Source organism: Palaemon carinicauda, chromosome 37 (genome assembly GCF_036898095.1).
Source record: "Palaemon carinicauda isolate YSFRI2023 chromosome 37, ASM3689809v2, whole genome shotgun sequence".
Lineage (NCBI taxonomy): Eukaryota > Metazoa > Arthropoda > Malacostraca > Decapoda > Palaemonidae > Palaemon > Palaemon carinicauda.
This window is the reverse complement of record NC_090761.1, coordinates 24,880,936-24,901,828: the sequence shown is the minus strand read 5'-3', so window position 1 is coordinate 24,901,828 and position 20,893 is coordinate 24,880,936. Positions and strand designations below refer to the sequence as shown.

General features: G+C 40.2%; 1 long non-coding RNA gene across 3 annotated transcripts in view; it reads left to right on the top strand.

Moving 5' to 3' along the window:
- The window catches only part of LOC137629040 (uncharacterized), a 41,592-nt gene extending 20,937 nt beyond the window's left edge, over positions 1–20,655 (top strand). Inside the window, exon 3 of one of the 3 annotated variants that reach the window (XR_011041428.1) lies at positions 19,819–20,655. This is a non-coding gene — a long non-coding RNA (uncharacterized lncRNA). Of the gene's footprint in view, positions 1–703; positions 777–15,698; positions 15,883–19,818 lie in introns of those variants that run through there. The other 2 variants (XR_011041429.1, XR_011041430.1) reach the window with 2 other exon arrangements.
- The last annotated feature ends 238 nt before the right edge of the window (positions 20,656–20,893 follow it).

The following is a 20,893-nucleotide window of genomic DNA, read 5'->3' as shown; positions in this document are numbered from 1 at the left end:
TTTATGAGCCAGATCTTGCTACAACAAGGCTCATGAGACATAATCCTTCGAGGTTATTGCCACAGATGGAGATACCTTCAGATTTCTTGTGGCTGCCTACCCTACCCTACCTTGCCTTGCCTTGCCTTGCCTTGCCTTGCCTTGCCTTGCCTTGCCTTGCCTTGCCTTGCCTTACCTTACTAGCATAAACCTTATTAGCTTACCTACCCTAACCCTACCCTACCCTACATTGTGTTATTTGAGCTTTTACTTGGTGCAGTAAATAAAGAATGAAAACATACATACATGATACTTTAATTTCCAGCCAAATGCATGAATCATATATTTTTCCTACTTGCTATCTAAGCGCCTTTTCTGGGGCCTGCCGTTAGCATTTCAGTGAATAAATCAAAGGTTAGGAGTAAAAATATAATTGAGGAAGACTCTTGTCTGGTGTGTAGATGTATGGTGGCATAGAGCAGGAGACCAAATACTTCTTAATGATCCCACATTTAATTTATACATTTTATTAAGCTGGAGTGGGTAATTGGTTATGATTAGATATGGTGGGAGATATGTTCTCTGTTTAGGAGTAAAAGATTCATGTTTTAATCCCCTCTATATATGTTCATTCACCAGGTAAAAAGTATCTTTAATGTCAATTTTATACCATTTTTTTTTTATATTTGACTGTTACATTTATACAAATATATTAATTCAACAGAACAAGAAGCACGGGCAGCTCCGCAACTTCATGCTGGAAGTAACTGCATTATACCTTCACCTAATAGTAGAAATGGACGAATGGGTAAGAGTGGTGATCGACTGACCCTGGACAACTCTTAGGTGCAGAAACTGTCACTTCCCCTATACTGGGGAACTCTCTCTCGTTGCCGCATGCGCAACTCTCCTTCTTTATGGCTTTTGGGTCTCCCCTTTAAGGAACAGCCTTTGGAGATGCTACAGTTAAGGGAACAGTCGGAGGCCACAGCTGCCTTCCCAGGGGTTATTAATGGTCTTGCATATCCAAGATTCTGGGTGACCCTCCATAGCTTCTTGTGAACTTAGTTTCAGCACCCTTCATATCTGCTCTTCCATTCGTTCATGCAGATCCAATGCATAAACATGAGCAGTTGCAGACTACCAGTCACTACCAGTCAGGTGATCCTTTCAATATGACCCAGAAGCTGACCACTGTCAGACTTCTTGCTTGCTGACTACGTGGCACACCCTCAACCTGAGTTCACTCAACGCATTGAGGTCTTGCAGCATAAGAAGCATCAGCTTCTCCACCCAGTGTTGTGCACCTTTCTTGTTCATGAGGGAGGCCCTCCTCACCTGTGTAGTCAGCCCTCATCGGGGTTTTGGAAACAAATGCTTGATTCATCAATGCCTCTTTCCAGCTCTTTGGAGGACCTAGATGGTGATTTATGGTGACCGCTTGTGGTCGCCACCTCTCCCATCGTACCCCTAGTGCACAAAAAGTGTCATGATCTACACCCTTTCAGAATTATTCCTGCAGATGGTGATGCATGTCGGTCAACGCATCTGCCTTTGTGCCCTTAGTGCACAACGAGGTTCGTGAGTGATAACCCTTCAGTGTTTTTGCCGCAGATGGTGATGTCTGCCGACCGCTTGTGGTTGCTGCCTCTTCCAGGTCCTGTGAGCTATAACCCTTCAGGGTTATTGCCGCAGATGGTGATGCCTGTGACCAACACCTTTCACTACAGGCACAAGAAAGCTCTCTGAGCTTTGTGAAGATAGGCCATTCGGGACCTCCACTTCGGGCTTCCTTCCCTTACGGGGAAGAGCCTGCCTTTTCTTCTGTGCGTCTGCACGCAGGAAAGCTTTCTGAGCCTTGCTTGCCACCATCTGAGGTTGTGCATCCTCCTGAAGGAGCATGCAAGGCTACTCGCCAACCTCCTGCGGGAGCGCTGATGAGAGTTCATGCTTCATCTCGTGCAATTTTTGCAAGTGAACGCACAGACCCTAGTCATGTGGGAGAGTCTTTTGCAGTATTGTGCACCCAGTCACTAAGCATTAGTGAAATGCGCGGGCTAACTCCTCTCGTTGACTACGGCCTGCGCACTACTCCCTCACACCTCCATATTGAGGTTCTGACAAATGCTACTTCGGTTTATGTATGCGTGCTCATCTTTATGAGCCAGATCTCGCTACAACAAGGTTCATGAGACATAATCCTTCGAGGTTATTGCCACAGATGGAGATACCTTCAGATTTCTTGTGGCTGCTGCCTCTCACCATCAACTCACCAGTGCACAACAAGTCTCATGAGACATAACCTTGCTGGGTTATTGTCACAGATCTCCACTCCTTACTGGATAGAGAGCTCTTTGAAGCACCCTCATGGTAATGGCTGTGGACTGGTTACATTAACCGCCTCTCACCATCATTCTCCTGGTGTAGGACCATTCTTGAGACATAATTCTTGGGATTTATTGCCTCAGACATCTTCTCCCTATGGGATAGAGAGCTCTTTGGAGCACTCACATGGTCTTGGCGTCTGACCCCTTTCTATCTCTGCCTCAGCCCACCATGCATCAGGGTACAACGAGTCTCATGAAATATAACCGTTCGTGGTTATTGGCCCAAGCCTCTACTCTTAACGGGATAGAATCGGCTTGCTCTTATGTTCACAAGCGATGGCAGATAAGTGTTTGCTTACAGGTGAGCTTCAACACACACACACTTTGCCAGCTGCATGAGCTTCTCGTGGGTGCATGCATGCTTGCGAACATGTTCATGATGCTACTGCTCGTGAATGATAAACTCCTTTTGAGCAATTATGTTGCACATTGACAAACACAAATGCGTTCACGATGCTTAAGCTAATATACGATCACTTACCCTAAGGCAGGGCATTTGTGATTTGACACATTCACATGTGAGCTGGTGAGCTACTACTGCCAACGAAGGCTGTTCGTTTCACCAGTTGCATGTGCTAGCCACGTGGGCACATGGATGTACGCAGAACCTACTGATGTTCCTTTGTATGTAAAGGACAATCTTGGGTTAAGCCAATTGATGCCTGGATCCAGACAAATCAGAATCTTGTTCCAATGCATCATTAGCTCTCTATCAGCCAATGTTGTATCTCCTGAGAAAAGTCAGGTTCTACAAGAACCACTGCCTTTCCATGAACCCCAGACATAGGAAGTCTGCTCTCAAGTGGGCTCCTCCTCCATCCCAGTCAAGCCCTCCCTAATATCTATGGATCATACATGTAAGTATCAAAAGTACTTGGACTTCAAAACTATACAAAACAAGTCTGTTCCCTTGAGAGGGAACAATTGGAGCTTATTCCAGTTAATTCAATCTTGAAGCATCTACCTCTTTTCTTAGCTATACCTATCACCAGGAAGGAGGAGGTCTCATTTACAATTATTTATCGATGTTAACTGATGGAGTTCGGGTGCAACAAACCATCCAGGTTGCTCCCCAGTCTTTGGCTTGCCCGAGGGTACCTAAAACATGGGATTCCTGCCATAAGATTGAGGGGAACATATACCTTCTATAGAGAAAATTTTTCTGTGTTTATTGGTCAGTAACCCGACTTAGGCACACAGCCTCAATCTTGTCTATTGGAAATAGTTGCTTGCAACCGATCGTTTGCTTGACAGCGATCAGCTTGGGAGGTTTTCTGTAATGCTTTTATCCGCTTGAGGTAGCTGGTTACTCTAGTGTTTACCGGTCCATAGACGGACATGCACGGCCAACTCCCATCCTAGCGAGGGCAAGATTTCATCCTGAATTTACGGAAGCAGTTGCTTGCAACCAATCTCGTGACTTGACAGTGATCTACTTGAAATGTTCTTTTGTTAAGCAACCTCTTGGGCGCTCGCACTCGCATGGGAGTTGCCCCTTTTGCTTGATAGTCAAATGATCCTTGTTCCTTTCAAGTGAACCAACCATAGTGGTCGGAATATAAGTCGTCTACAAGGATAGGTAAGAACAACTAGCCCTTAATTTTCTTCCCTTTGCTTGTAGTGACAAAGTCACTCCTTCATTTGATGGATCTGACACTAGACAGAGGAAGTCCACATGATCGAGCAACTTTTCTTAACGAATAAATTTTTTTTATTAGTACCTCCTCCATTCTCCCAGACAAAGGGAAGGAATTCATTGCCCACATGTAAGCAAATCCATTTCTCATAAATGAACACACATTCAGACAACATATCTTTCAAGCAGATATAGCTTCTTCCTTGCCTGTCTACCATTCCCTGGTAGTGACCAAGCTTAACACTTGCCTCATCTTCATGCCCATGTCGTTTGGAGGTTGATGTGAGTCCTAACTCCTAACTTTCATCCTTTTAGAGGGCCAAAGTGCTTGGACAAAGCCCCAGAAAGTAAGCCAGACGGTTGTAGGTACTTCCTCCCTCCAATTAAAGGACAAAGGTTTATTAAATTCTTGTAAAAACAAATCACAAATTTTTAGGGTAATTTTCATTTTTTTCTAACTACCTGTTTACAAACCTTGAGTTCTTTAAGCTACACTTCCTGCCTCAAGAACCCCGCAAGGCCTAAATTTAGGGTCAAAGTGGGAGCTCAGTGGTCTATTGGGTGGGCGGCCTTTACACGCCACCCTCCAGGTAACTGCCACCGCCTCATTAAATTTTATTCAGCCATATCCAGCTTCGCTGAAAGCATAAACCTATTTAAGAACCCAAGTTTTTATAATTAAGAAAAATACAAATAACTTTTGAACTATGGGATACAGTTTTAATGCTGCAATTTCCCATAAAGAAAAATACAATTTTCAATATTAATCTTACCCGATGATCATGTAGCTGTCAACTCTGTTGCCCGACAGAAATCTACGGTCGGGATACGCCAGCGATCGCTATACAGGTGGGGGTGTACACAACAGCGCCATCTGTGAGTAGGTACTCAAGTACTTCTTGTCAACAAGAACTCAATTTTTCCTCTGTCGTGCCACCGGCAAGACCTACTAATACGCCGTCCCTAACTGGATTTGTTTTCACAACTTTTTGGTGAAGTACACTATTCCAGTTTTGAGCTTTCGCTATGCAGGGGTTTTATCTTCATTTCAAAACTTGAACTCGTTTTGGATAGATTTTATTATGGTGACGAAGAGAGTATGGACTCTCTTTCACTTTTAAATGGCCGACCCTTCCCTTAGACGGAAGTGTTGGTGTCGAAGAGAGTATAGACTCTCTTTCACTTTTAATGACCCACCCTTCCCTTAGACGGAAGTGTGTTTAGGTTTTTGGTAATTTTGCTTAACAAAGTTATAGATTTATTTTATATCTCTCCGCCATTTATAGGCCTCTTCGATCAACTTTCCATTTATTATGAACTTATAAAAATTAATTTTTATGTTTGTTTATATGCGACCTTTCCTAATAGTAGGCGGTCCTTACTTGGAACCGAAGTTAATTAACATTGAGCCCGTCATATTATTTTTCCTGTTAAGAATTTATGCTATTTTAATTTTAATGTTTTTGAAAGAATTTCTTTGATAGTCTCGTACTGTTTTCAAAGTTGAACTAACGTTTAGTTTAGTCTCCGCAGTTGTTGACGTTCAGAACGTTCAACTTGCGCTCTATCGTTACGATAGAGAGAGAGTATTTCACGGTTTCACGTTGCAGTAAGAGTAAACCGATTCTAGCGTTTCGTTCATTCTTTCTTAGCTTAAATGGTTTTAATTCTAATAAAGGAACTTTTTATTTGGGAAACCTTTCAGTTTTTTTCCTTTAACAAATAATATGTTTTAACGATATATAATTGGGCTCATCTCTCAGGTTCTAAGTCAAGAGAGAGAGAGAGAGAGAGAGAGATAGAGACGGAGGGAGAGAGAGGAGGATAAACGTTTTGTTCAAGCGGGTAACGTTGTTCTCGTTTTTTTTTTTACTCTTCTCCCTAGTCGCTATAGGGGAAGAAGGTAAAACGTTTCTAGAGTTTTATTCTTGTTCCCAGGCTTTATGCGGTGAGAGATTTTAAACGTAGTTTATTTGATCTAGTATTTAGTCTCTTTTCCAGCCACTGAATTCTTTATCTTTCATTATGTTTTTCTGTTACATTGTAAAACTGTTTTCGCAATTACTACCTTTTAATGAAGGATAGGATTGCGTGTTTCAGGTACAAACCACTTAAAGTTTCGAGTTCAGTGAAATAAGTGCAAACAGAAAATCAAAAGTGATAAAGTGATATGCGCAAAGTGTTACAGTGTTGCGTTCGAGGGTTCGTTTGTTCGTGCCAGTTGTTCACCTTGTCCGATACCTCTTACAAGCTCCCAAGCCCAGGGGAGAAGTAATGTCGAAGGACTTATGGGTTCCACAGGTCTTGATCGACGAACAAACGTTTCCCTCGGTGGTTTCGGGTGTATCTACACACGTTGCCGACGTGATCACCCCACCCACACAAAGACGAGAGAGCCCATTTATTCCTCGTCTGCGGAAGAGGTTTCTCGCAGAAACCATGGACCAAATCTTGCAGCTTTTAAGTGCAAGTCGGTCCCTTCCGCGCAAGTCCCAACGGCCTAGGTGTAGCCACTGGGTCAGTTCGGACTTGCTGCAGTACGACAACTGCACACCTCCCAAGAGAGGCAAGGTGGTACCGCAACAGGCAGTAACTCCGTCTGTTGCCGCACCAGCTGTTTTAGACCCTCAGTCACAACGGACAGTAGCTCCGTTTGTTGTTGTCTTTCATAGACCCTAGTGGTCCATGCTGCAGACTATACAGTCTCAGCTTGCTCCTTCATGCAGGAGTATCGTGCTGGAAGGTTGACAATGCACCTGTTAACCTACAACCCGCCGAGGTTGTGCGCTCAGCAGATACTGCGGCTGCCTGCTCCCACACTCCACCTGTGAGAGCTCCACCACCGATGCGCAGTCCACCCTGCCAGACGCATGTTCTTGCTGCACCATCTGCTAACATGCGTGAGCTACCGCATCAGCAGTGGGAAGGTTCTGTAGAGCTGCCGGGTTCCAGCACTATGCGGCATTCTCCGCAGCCCATGCAGCATGCTCTGCATACCTTACAGCATGCTCCGCATACCATGCAGCATGAGCCGCATACCTTACAGCATGCTCCTCATACCATACCGCATGCTCCTCAACCCACCGCAGCCCCTCCCACGCACCAGCACTCTGCTTTTGTTGTTGCCAGCTCCCACACTCCGACTGCGGAGAAGGTTGACGATGCACCCGTGGGCCTACACCTCCCACGGTTGTGCGCCCGGCATGGCTTCCTGCTCTCACACTCTTGTTGTGAGAGCTCCTCCACCCATGCACAGTCAACCCTGCCAGATGTATGATGACTCCCACACACAGAGCACTCCATTGCCGTGCGTGAGCTACCACAAGCTGCCGTGTTTTGACACGGTGTGTCAGCCTCCGCAACACACTGTGGTTACCGCCACTCGCCCGCAGCAAACTAGTCAGTCAGGAGTTGAGGCTTCCCCACACAACTTTGGTTGTTGCCAACTCACAGACTGTCAAACAGTTACATGACGTTGCCTTCTGGTCTGCTACTTATACACCAGTGCTGTATGTCCTCACGCTCCTGTTGTGGTTGACAGTTCAGTTTTTGACAGTTCACAGACTGTCAAGCAGTTTCATAAATGAGAAAGTGCTGTTCTCCCTCCTTCTGATATTCCCTTGAGGACTGTCATTTGGAGAGGAGCCTTAAGCTGCTTAGCCTCCTATGGACTTTTATTTAAGCATAACATGCTTCCAGGGAGGGTAAATGGTTCCGCTTCAGTCGCTAACCCCGTCTGTTGCCACACCTGCTCCCATAGACCTTGGGCTTTGTTGCAAGACATGCAGTCCAAGCTTAGTCCTTGATAGAGGATTTTTTACGGAGAAGACCCTTCTTGCCAACGACCTTCCTACCGGTTGGTTGTACGCCCTGTTGACGCTGAGGTATCCTACTCACGTCCGCCAGTTGAGATGGTTCCTCCACCGGTGCGACCCAGTGTGGGTTGCCAGTCGCATGTTGATGTTATGCTACTCTCGGAGGTGGTTGTGGACGTTCAGTGTGTCACTGGGAAGACGTTCAACAACCAGCAGAGGTGACTTGTTGTGACGCAGTGCGGCAACCTCAGCAACCCGATAAGGGGGTGTCTGTACTACCCAGACAGTCTAGACAGTTTCGGGTTGTCGCTGTACTTCCTCGCTTCCCCATGGTTGACAGTTCACAGACTGTGCAGCAGTACCATGATCTTGTGTCCGGCTCCGTCACGCATCCACCAGTGCGACCGGATTCAGCGAGTCAGACGTTGCCCACTCCGTTGCCGTTTCCTCATCAGTTTCGGATGAGGAACCCTCTGATGAGGACATGGCTGAACAAGAAGATCAATCCCCAGCCCTGCTATCCATCCAGAAGATGCTGAAGAAGGAATACGGCCCTGTCAGGCTGTGGATGAGTCTGGTTAGGACACTGTCATCCGTGGTGCAATTGGTGTCACTTGGAAGACTACACCTCCGTCCTCTTCGGTTTCATCTAGCTCTTCACTGGAAAAGGACAAGACGCTAGAAGCGGTCTCGATCCCGGTTTCCGGAAGATAAGTCTGGTCTGACCTGAGGAAAGGACTTTATCAACCTTTTATAGGGTCTTCCCCTGACTGTTCAGACTCCCAACCACGTTCTCTTCTCAGACGCATCGGACGTAGGCTGGGGTGCGACCTTAGGCGGTAGGGAATGCTCGGGATTATGGAACTCGCGTCAAAGGACAATGCATTTTAACTGCAAGAAGCTTCTGGCAGTACGTCTGACCTGGAAAAGCTTCAGGTCTCTCCTTCAAGACAAAGTAATGGAGGTCAACACGGACAACTCCCTGCTTTGATGTTCATCTCCTAGCAAGGAGGGACCTACTCTCTGACATGGTGCGAGTTCGCTAGTGACCTCCTCTCCTGTTCAACAGGTCTAGACTTTTCACTAGTAACAAATTTCTTCCAAGGCAACTTGAATGTCTTAGCAGTTTGTCTCAGTAGGAAGGGACAATAATTCCAACATATTGGACCCTCCACAGAGATGTATGCAAGAGACTTTGGGTCACCTGGGGCCAGCCAACCATAGATCTCTTCGCAACCTCGATGTCCAAGAGGCTCTCAATACTTTGCTCACCTATCCCGGACCCAGCAGTGGTTCTTTTAGATGCCTTTCTACTAGATTAGTCTCATCTAGATCTATATGCATTCCCTCCGTTCTAGATTGTCAACAAGGTACTGCAGAAGTTCGCCTCTCACGTTGGGACAAAGTTGACACTAGTTGCTTCCCTCTGGCCCGCGAGAGAATAACTTACCGAGGTACTTCGATGGCTAGTAGACGTTCCCAGAACTCTTCCCCTAAGGGTGGACCTGCTACGTCTGCCACGCGTAAGAAGGTACTCCAAGGCCTCCATGCTCTTCGTCTCACTGCCTTCAGAGTATCGAAAGACTCTCGAGAACTAGAGGTTTTTCGAAGGAGGCAACCAGAGCGATTGTTAGAGCAAGGAGAACATCCACCCTTAGAGTCTACCAATCGAAGTGGGGAATCTTCCTAAACTGGTGCAAGTCAGTATCCGTATCCTCGACCAGTACCTCTGTAACTCAAATAGCTGACTTCCTCTTATATCTGAGAAAAGAGCGATCTCTTTCAGCTCCCACTTTCAAGGGTTACAGAAGCATGTTGGCATCAGTCTTCCGTCACAGAGGCTTAGATCTTTTTAACAATAAAGATCTACAGGACCTCCTTAAGTCTTTTGAGACCACGAAGGAGCGTCGTTTGGTTACACCTGGTTGGAATTTAGACGTGGTTCTAAGATTCCTTATGTTAGACAGGTTCGAACCACTTCAATCGGCCTCCCTGAAAGATCTCACCTTTAAGACTCTTTTCCTGATATGCTTTACCAGCTAAAAGAGTCAGTGAGATTCATGCCTTCAGCAAGAACATCGGATTTTCATCCGAAACGGCTACATGTTCTACATCTTGGTTTTCTAGCCAAACACGAGCTGCCTTCTCGGCCTTGACCAATATCGTTCGTTATTCTAAACTTATCGATATGGTTGGAAATGAACTAGAAAGAGTATTATGTCCTGTAGAGCTCTTAAGTTCTATTTTAAAAACCTTTACGAGGCCCGTCCGAAGCTTTATGGTGTTCAGTTAAGAATTCATCTTTGCCTATGTCAGAGAATTCTTTATCCTATTATTTTCAGACTGTTTATACGAGAAGCTCATTCCCTTCTGAATGAGGAAGACCAAGCTTGGCTGAAGGTAAGGACACACGAAGTTAGAGCTATCACAGCTTCCGTGACCTTTTAATAAAATAGATCTCTGCAAAATATTTTCGACGCAACCTTTTGGAAAAGCTAATCAGTGTTCGCGTTTTTTATCTTAAGAATGTCCAGTCTCTTTACGAGAACTGCTACACTCTGGGACCATTCGTAGCAACGAGTGCAGTAGTGGTGGGGGCTCCACCACTACAATTCCCTAATTCCAGAACCTTTTTAATCTTTCTCTTGAAATATTTCTGGGTTGTCCGGAAGGCTAAGAAGCCTTCCGCATCCTGGTTGATTTGGCGGGTGGTCAAATTCTTTCTTGAGAAGCGCCTAGATTAGAGGTTGTGATGAGGTCCTTTAGTATGGGTTGCAGCCCTTCATACTTCAGCACCTAGGAGTCGCTCAGCATCCTAAGAGGATCGCTAGGCTCAGTAAGGAAGACGTACTTAAAAAGGCAGAGTAATGGTTCAAGTCGACTTCCTTACCAGGTACTTATTTATTTTATGTTTGTTATTTTGAATAACGGCTAAAATAAGATACGGGATACTTAGCTTCTTTGTTAACATGTATGCTGGTCTCCACCCACCACCCTGGGTGTGAATCAGCTACATGATCATCGGGTAAGATTAATATTGAAAAATGTTATTTTCATTAGTAAAATAAATTTTTTAATATACTTACCCGATGATCATGAATTTAAGGACCCGCCCTTCCTCCCCATAGAGAACCAGTGGACCGAGGAGAAAATTGAGTTCTTGTTGACAAGAAGTACTTGAGTACCTACTCACAGATGGCGCTGTTGTGTACACCCCCACCTGTATAGCGATCGCTGGCGTATCCCGACCGTAGATTTCTGTTGGGCAACATAGTTGACAGCTACATGATCATCGGGTAAGTATATTCAAAAATTTATTTTACTAATGAAAATAACATATTAATCTCGAATTATGGAATACAGTTTTAATGGCGCAATTTCCCATAAAGTTACTGTACTTTTAAATCCAAATTTTTCACTCTTATAACATTATGAATATATAGTTAGTTTAACAGCTTTGCTATTCAATGATATTTAAAGTTTTAGGCCAACCTAATAGCTGTGTTTGTACTAGTTGGTGCACTAAACAATATGGTCCTCATTCCATCATCTAATCTATATTTGTCTTTGATGTACTGAGTAACAGTTACCAAAGAATTTATAGGAAAATTAGTGTATCTAATCCTCATAAAAAAAAAAAAATATGGTCTATAATAGTCTGTCCTCTCGAAGGTAGGTCATCCCATCCTTTTTTTTTTTGAGGAATGTGGTTCAATTTGAGTGACAGAACTTAATTTAACTAAGGGGTCACCCAAAGTTTTTATAGGAAATGTGGTTCGATTTGAGCGACAGACCCTATCTTTAAAATTGATGAGTACATAGGTTTTGTATTACATTTTAATTTGTTTATAAATGTTCAAATTGGTATCCTATGAGTAGTTCATCGGATCTACATTCTGCCTGTGTCGCAACGGTGATAACGTCGGTCCGTCAGTCAAGAAAAGGGACTGATGGGGTCTCGTTAGGTTACTTGTGTATGGTTTCTGAACTCTATCTTTGAATTTTGTCAAAGACTATTGACATTGCTATTGTATTTTTCTAAACATTTTGATATTTTGCAAAGAATTAAGAGAACCTTGAAAATTTAGGTTTGATAACTGAAAAATTGAATTCTTGGTGACTTTATATCTGCAACAACAGATTAAGTGTTGGAGATAACATATTTTGGCCGTATTGAGTGTAGTTTTATTACTGAAAAGGTAGGTTCATTAACATATGAATTCAGCATTTTCAAGTGGTTGCTGCTATATAATAATAGTTGAACAGCCCAGTGTTATGTAGGCAGGGAAACATGGGTTTATGTATATGAGATATTTTCCTTAGAATTTGTGTTGATATTTGGTGATACTTTCTGTACTATTCGTGTTTATATATTCTTTATGCTTTTAAGAGCCGTCAAGATGACGATATTTTGAATTACTCAATCAACACACTAATTAGAAAAAAAACCATTGATATTTGGTATTTGAAAAGCTGTACATATATATATTAAGGGGATCGGCCGCCTAAAAAACCGAAAAAATATGAAACATATTCGATTTGCTGAAAAAAATTCTATGGCTTCATAGAGCATTCAAGAATGTGTGCACGAAGTATTATGCTAAAATTCGCCTTACTTTTCTAGTTATGGCCTGAAATGTAACAATAACTTTATACACAGAAAACACCAGTAGCGCAAATTATTTAGTTTGGTATAGATTTTGTGATATATGTTACAAAAACTTCCTTTGAAATGAAATATATAATGTAAATAATATCCTAATTGGCACCTTTCTGGTTATAACTAGACAAGACAAAACACCCACGAGGCTCAGTTGCCTATAAATCTTCACGTAATAAGGTCGCATTTTTTCATGCTCGCTAGCCTTGACTGAACTCTGTTTTTTTCTGCGGTGTTTTTAGTTTTTCACCATGCCTAAAAGGCGCAAGAGTTCACTTCATGCTTCTAGAATGCGGAAACGCCAATTTGATGTAGCCATCGAAGAAGTAGAACAGAGAATTCAAGAAACTAATGCCATAGAGGGGAATGAAGCGACGACGAGAGAGAAAGGGGCCGCGCAGCAAATGGCGCACGCTAACATCACTGCTGGCCAGAGACCAACCACATCCACCCCTAATCGTCTCTCTATTCGTTCATCACTGCTAAAGGGCAAAGATATTTTAGAAGAAGAATGCAGTGGATCGGAGGCTGATATTATCAACGATAGTGAAAATAAAATGATAATAATAAGTGAAGCAAGACTTGAAAAATTACTTGAATCACAAATACCGAATTGTAGATGCAAAGTAATTCCGAGGATCCATTTGGCAAGGGATGGATTTGAGACACTAATAAAAAAGATATGCCCTAAATGCAGAGGCAACTATGATACCCTAGAGTAATACCTTATAACAAGATCAGATAAGGGGGGACCAGGAGCCTGAAATTTATAATATGTCTTAGGCACAAAGATAATCAATTGATTAATATTTCTATTCATAATACTTTTGCATTAAAGCAATAAACATTAAAAATAAGATTTGAAATACAGTTAATACTCAAAAAAAAAAAAAAAAACATAAAATTAATGGCAACACAGTCTTTTACTTTTTTTTTATGTACCTAAAACTTCGAAGGCCCGTTCCTCAAAACAAGTTTTTCACCTTCAAAATGTATCTCCTCCCTTAGTATTGGACCAATCTTAATGTAATTTCATATATAATATGGGGAAACATGGTAGATTAAAAAAAAGCCGGGGATTTTTAATATTTTGAGTTTCTGATTTTTGGTAAATTTTTCCTGTAATTTTTCCGGGAAAATTTCATAAGAAAAAAAAAAAATTTATATCTTGAAAAATAATTGAAAAATGAAAAATCCCCTGCTTAAAATCGAAGGTCCATATGTGTTTTATACATGGTTCAAATCTCATCCCTTAAAACCAAAAATCAAAGGAGGAGATGCATTTTGAAAATGGCCATTTTTGGCCGAAAAAAGCTCTGGCGTCACAAAACCTAAGGTCACTGAACAAAAAAAAATTCCCCAAAAGTTCCACACAATATCCTTTAACAAACCCCCTATATATCAACAACCTGTCGTTAAAAAAGTCGGAAACCGGCAGATCCCCTTAATACGATAGCGTGTTATTTTTTTTTGTGTCACGCTGTAAAGAAAACAGAAATAATTTCATGGTATACTCTTACAAATTCACATTAGACTTTGATTACTTAACCAAAGCACATCTTATATAGTTTTCCAAATTTTGTCTTTAGCACCTGATTTTTTTTTTAAATATTAGAGAAAAAATTGAGTTCTATCAATTTCCATAACCTAGATTACAAAAATTAATCTCGGGTCATTTTATTCAAACGTGTATAGGTTAGGAACAAGATAATTAGTGTTGAAAATATCATTTCGTGTAATTTACACGGGTTCTGCTAGTTAAAATCAAAATTACAAACTATTTCAAAGTTCTGTAGTTCAAACAAGCTAGTCTCTGTATACCAAACTCCTGAATGGTGTAAAACCAAAACTGCCTGTATTTACCCCTTGATTAATATACTTGTCTCTATATAGATAATATATTTACAATCTTTTCCAACTTCATGCCTGTCACCTTGCAGAAAGCAGTATCACGATACAGGGATATATAATTATATCTAATTAACTATTTATCTGTATAATTGTGAGAATTTAATCTATTCACTTCTTAATACTTCAAATGCAATATTATCAATGCAATAATGATACTGGAAACCTTACTAGGAATAGTACTCATAAAACTATTGTTGAAAGAATAAGGATCTTATCAAAGCACCAATCTTCATATTATACATGACTGCTACTTTAGTTTTGGATAATTTTGTTAGTCTTGTTTTTTTTCATGGACTTTAGTTATTATTACCTCCGCCAGGAGGTTATGTTTTCGGTTCGGTTTGTTTGTTTGTTTGTTTGTCTGTCTGTCTGTCTGTGGACAACGTAGAGGCCACATTTCTACACGGAATCACTTCAAACTTGGCCAAGTAGTTCCCCAATGTGTATGGAAGAACTGATTAAATTTTGGTCAAGGTCACCCCAAGGTCAAGGTCACAGGGGTCACTGGTGTCACTATGACATAAGTGGCCATATCAAGAGACAGAAATAAAGCACTGACTTTTGCATAAGCCAACAGGGAAGTCCTAGTCCAGGCGCAACCCATGGGTGATGTTCAAATTTATAAAGGTCAAAGGTCAAGGTCATATTGGTGCATTATATCAATGTCATATTAAGTATCAGTGGCAAATGAACAAAGATCACTTGAAGGTCAAAAGTCAAGCAGGTCACTTGAAGGTCAAGGTCACGTGAAGGTCAAGGTCACGTGAAGGTCAAGGTCACCTGAAGGTCAAAAGTCCTTCAACCTCAGTGTCAGGTAACTGCCAAGGCCATTGAATGGTTAAGCTAAATTAAAGGTCAAACGTTACTTGAAAGTCGAAGTCACATCAATTCATGATTCTAGGACATATGGCGCTCTAGGTCACCTTGGCGGAGGTATGTCCTCTACGAGGACCATGTCCGCGTTCAGGACTTGCTCACTTGTTATTATTATTATTATTATTATTATTATTATTATTATTATTATTATTATTATTATTATTATTATTAGACAAGCTACAACCCTAGTTGGAAAAGCAGGATGCTAAAAGTATTAGCACTGTTCTTCCTTCAGATGTTTTTGTCAATAACTGCATGGTCAAGTTCAAGGTTCAAAATTGTTATCTTGATCTCTAAAGATAAAATTGAATATACCATTTATTCTGATGAATGATACTAAAAAGAATCTTATGTATCACATTGATTATCAAGAGCCAGGCTATGATTCGAAAGTGAAGACCATATGGAGTAAAGATATTTTTCTTTTCTTTCAGAAGCTTATGTTTACCTGCATATTTGAAATCCAGAAGCCGAAGTCAGTAAACAAAAAACTTTCTAGTTTGTTACTTGATTCCCCTAATAATATGGGAAAGACATGGTAACTAAAGGAACGCTGATGGCACAAGATGAAATTATTCATATATAGATTAAAGCTGATAGCAAGGATGGGGACTATTACATTTCACTGACATCAGTTTAAAGATAAGTTAAAATTTTCATTATTTTAATTAGTTTTTTAGGTTACAGAGTAGGTAGTGAATATCTATGGAAGGTGGTTTATAGAGATGAGCATATACTATCTGAAAAAAAAAAGTCCAGTATCGCATAACTTCTCTTGAAGTGAGATTGTTCTCAAATTAGTTTTTCGTGAGATTATCATAGATTTTTTCATTACTATACATCATTAATTTGTGTCTGTATACTACCAGGTCATTCTAGATATACAAATATTTCTCAAAATGCCAATTCTCAAAAGGTCTTTTCAGTGATGCAGTAGCTAATGTAAGATTATATAGTATACTTTCATGGATTATAGATTTTAGACACTGCCTTAGGATCATAGAAAGCCATATTTCTTAAACCTGTAGTATGATACTTGTAGAATAATTAATCATTGTAATAATATTCCAGCAAAAATGTAAAATAAATAACATATAGGCCAATAGATCCTTTTTAAGTCTAGTATTTCACTTCCCATACCCAGATAACTTAAAATCATTCATTCATTCATTCACTTCCCATACTCACAAAAGTTATTCATAAACTGATTTCACCTGAGATGTTTGATGTTTGAGGCGAGTCCAGCTGCTTGATTATTATAACAGGATATATTTGAGTAATATTACAATTTCCTTCCAGGACTGAAGTATAACTATTTCTAGCAATAGACTTCAACTTTTAGGTTCAATTAAGATAGCATAAACCAATTAATTCACCAAATTATCTTTATGCAATTTCTTATATAAACGTTATAATTTTACCCAACACCGAATGCTAGCAAGTTGTATTATATACTGTAGTCTCTAGTTAAGGTTTTAAATGTAAATATTTATTTTATCTTTAGTATATGAATTATGAGGGAAGTTTACCGTGTTCCATACCTCCATTATACATGGATTTTAGTCTTGCAGAAAGAAAATAATTTAAATCTTCAGGAGAGAATTAACTTCTACTTCATGTTGTATTCATATAAAGGGTATCTTATTAAAGACTTTGGAGGCACCATGCAAAGTGTTACAAATATGGTAGTAGGATAACATTTAAGTGAGGAATTTGCACTACTTCTTTTTCGGATAAAAAGGTATAACTAATTCTCAATCATCAAGAAGTTTCTTTTAGCAAAGTTATTTTCTCACATTCAGGTACTTATCCTTCCCCTTAGTAGATTAGACAGGGTAAAGTCTATTGGGGGTGCAGATATCTATGGTTATCTTCGGATAAGTCCCTGATTATACACGATATCTTGGGATAGTCGTTCCGGGGGTTAGAACCCCGTGATACCTGACAGTGATTCTCTGGTAATATCACTCGCAGAAATATTATACTGTAGGAAGCTGCCATGCAGGACGACATTGCCATCTCACCCAAAAATAGATTGATTACTAGAGCTTTGTGAGTAGATAGTTGCCATGTAAATTTACATGAAATTATTATGGTAAACATTAAAATGCACTGTAAATTAAATTTTACACGGACTCTTCCCATCCATTAACTGATATATTTCCTTATAAAATGTAAAGGTAAGAAAATGATCTTCTTAGGTTTGTCTATAAACAGTAATCATGGTACCTATTTGTAAGTATGAGTTCTAGTTCAGTTTTACTGATAAGACTGTGCTAAGCTTGTAATTCTAAAGTAAGTAAATCAAAACATCCTCAAGGAATAGAAAGTTCATAAGGAGGGTCTTAGAGTAGAATCACCCATAATGGTACAAATTCTTTATTTTTTATTAAATCTCTTTTATAGATATATTTGGGGGTTCCCTTGCTGAATATTGTGAAGATTTGTTCATAAGCATGGCTAGGATATCACTTACAGAATTACTTGATAATCTCTGAAAATTAGTTGAAAGTGGAATTTTTTTTTGGAGAGAGAGAGTGCCAATGGCATCCACCCTGCTTAAATTAGTGATTGATTCAAGCAGACTTAGGGGAGATTCTTCTTCAATACTGAGTCAATCTTCCGGGTTTTGCCTCGGTTGGGGATTGGCAAAAACAGCTAGAATTCATCCCCACAACTTTCATGAAAACTGGCATATCTAGAAAGGTAAATGACCTCAAAAGAGGCAAAGTCGTTTTGTCCAATCAGAAAAAAGACCCGGGGAAGTGGCAGGTTCCTTCCTCAAACAAGACTTCTTACTGGTGCAGTGACGTCTGCGCTTGTTGGTGTTACTGATTTTCTGGGAACGTCTGGTTCCTGGTGAATGTCGTAACTTTAGTCCCCTCTAGTGGCAACTGAAAACCTTTCGGTATTAGTACAGATTCTCCAGACTTGATTCCTGTAGGATCAGAGCAAATGAGACCCCTGAGTTGGGAGGTAGAGATTACCATCCTTAGCTTGAACTGCTTCCAGTCTATCCCTCTGAATAGTTGGAGCCCAGAATTGAACTCATGTTCTAGATGGGGTCTTCATAGTGATGTGTACAGCTGTAGTACAGTGTCTTTGTTTCTGTATTTGAATTGTGTCTTTATGTAACCTATTAGTTATTGTGCTTTCTTTTCAGCTTATATGCTCTGTTTGATGAACTTCAAACCCTTGCTGATAACATTACCTAGCTCAGTCGCGGCTATGATTAACTACTGTACTGCCTTGAGGTTAGTCTTTAGAATGAACAAGGTTTTCATTTACTCCTCGACAGAATTGTCCCTTCATACAACTTGTCGAGCTTATTTGTTCTCAATCGGAAGTTAAACCACCTCCTCGGGGCATAGTTCCTGTACCATGCTTTTGGAAAGGATCACTTTCTTACCACTTGTCAGTCGTCAGATCATGGCTTGACTCTTTAAGTCTGTTCTTCTTTCTTGTGTGGGTCTCTATTAGGAAAATCTGCAAGGAATGGTCTCTTCCTCGACATAGCCCAGCCAAGTTAATGGGGGACAAATTACACTCAAGTGTGTGTCTGAGTTGCACAGCCAAGACTCAGAATCCTGGTGCGGACCGTAATTTTGGATCTCTCCGAAGGGGGAGTCTCCGTGTAACCGTTGACCTCCCTTTTCAATGATTCGAGAGTATTGAGGCATGAGTTCAGAGAAAGCTCTGGCAGGGTCAAGAGAAGAATCTCTAAAAGATGTTCTCAACAAGGATTCCACAATTCATGGGCTGTGCCTGGTACCGTGGCTCTCCTCATCACGAACGAATACGCAGAGCTCCTTTTGTTAGGGACTAAGCACTGCCCTAACATTCAAATGAAACTTCTCTGTTGTGCAGGTCATTCTGGCATCACCAGAATACCTTTACAACCTATTACCTGCAAACCGTTACTCGCAGGAACCTGGATATCTTCTCCATAGATGCTGTGGTGGCAACACAAAAAGCGGTGTAAGTTGCCTCGGCTCCCTTACAGAACAAGTTGCAGTCAGTCGTTACCCAGCGTTAGTCTGGGATGAAAGGTCTTTTCTTCCTTCATCTTCCCCTCTCTTGGGGTACAACCCCAAGCTCTTTACTCATACTTGGCCCTCCATCACCTGTCCCCCTAGAAAGTCGTGCTAGCAATCTAAAGTAATACTAGATGAGTGTGTGAGCGGGGCGACTGATCTAACCCCGCCAACTAGTAGCGTGTTGTTTACCTCTTAGTTTATAGTTAGTTTTCAGCTATGCCGGAACAATAAATCCATTGTAGAGAGTTCAGGTTTATATGGTTATGAAAAATTGAAATTACTTCCAAATTTGCATATTTATATAAAATCTAAATTATTAATTTTAAAACATTTCTATTTATAAACTAAATCAATTAAACGCATATGCGCTAGTTATGAAAAGCAAAAAGATTTTCTTTGCTCTAGTCTTAACTAATAGCACTTTTTATGTGATTTTATTATATGTTTCAGTTTGCCTATCAAGGCTTCTAATTTGTCCTAAATTGTTAGAGTAGTAATTCATTATATATTTTTTCAGGATATAATTGGTCATTTGCTTGAAATTGACCTGACTAACGGCAGATGTAATGGCGACGTACATTAATTACAAGACTACGGGCTGCATTATTGCAAGAGCCCATGCTTGGCTGTAAGGGCCAGGCAATCAATAACAAAATAATCACAAGGAAACTTTTGTTCTACTGTTCAAATGGAAATTAGAATCTGTGACTTCATAAAAAAAAAAAATATACATGCCATGGATTTAGGTGTGGGGAAAATTAGTAATTTTCAAAATCAATCACAAGAAAAATTTTGTTCTACTGTTCAAATGGAAATTAGAATCTATGATTTCATGAAAAAAAAAGTATATGTACCATGGATTTAGGTGTGGGGAAAATTAGTAATTTTCGAAATTATTATGTAGATCTATTTACAGTGGGGCTCTAAGTACCTTGATATTGCGTAATCTGTTAAAGTTGGCTGTTAGAATTCATCTGCTAAACTAATATTTTTTTTTATAAATCCTAAAATCTGTTGCTGTCTTTGCCATTATACAGATCAAGTCTTAACAATCATAAATGCTGCTGTCAGTTTTTATATGACATTTTTTTTTACAAAGAACAAAGCGTAAAATTAAGTTATACTTTATTTTCAACTTAGAATATTACTGAATCACAACTTCAATAGAACAACCTCTCAGTCTCTTGCAAACTTGTGTCATATTAAATTTACTTGAAGCCTCACATCTTCAATCACTTTGATCAACATTTCAGTCTTTTGTCATACTAAATTTATTAGAAGCCTCAGTATTAAATTTCACTCTTTGTCACCAATTGTACTTATATGTTTTTTTTTCGTATTTATACGAGGTATAAGAGTGTTGGTATTATCTTTTTTTATCAGGACTATAGAAAAATGTTATATGATTTTCAGCTGTGTGTCATTTAATATCTAATTTGATTTGACCACAATTCTTGCAAGTTTGTCATTCTTCTAAGCACATTTGAGATTACATTTTCATGCTACTTGAATTTGTACTTCCAGATGATTTATAGCTATAATTTCTATTTAGCTTTTGCAGTGATACAAATACTTGATCATAGTACTTACTA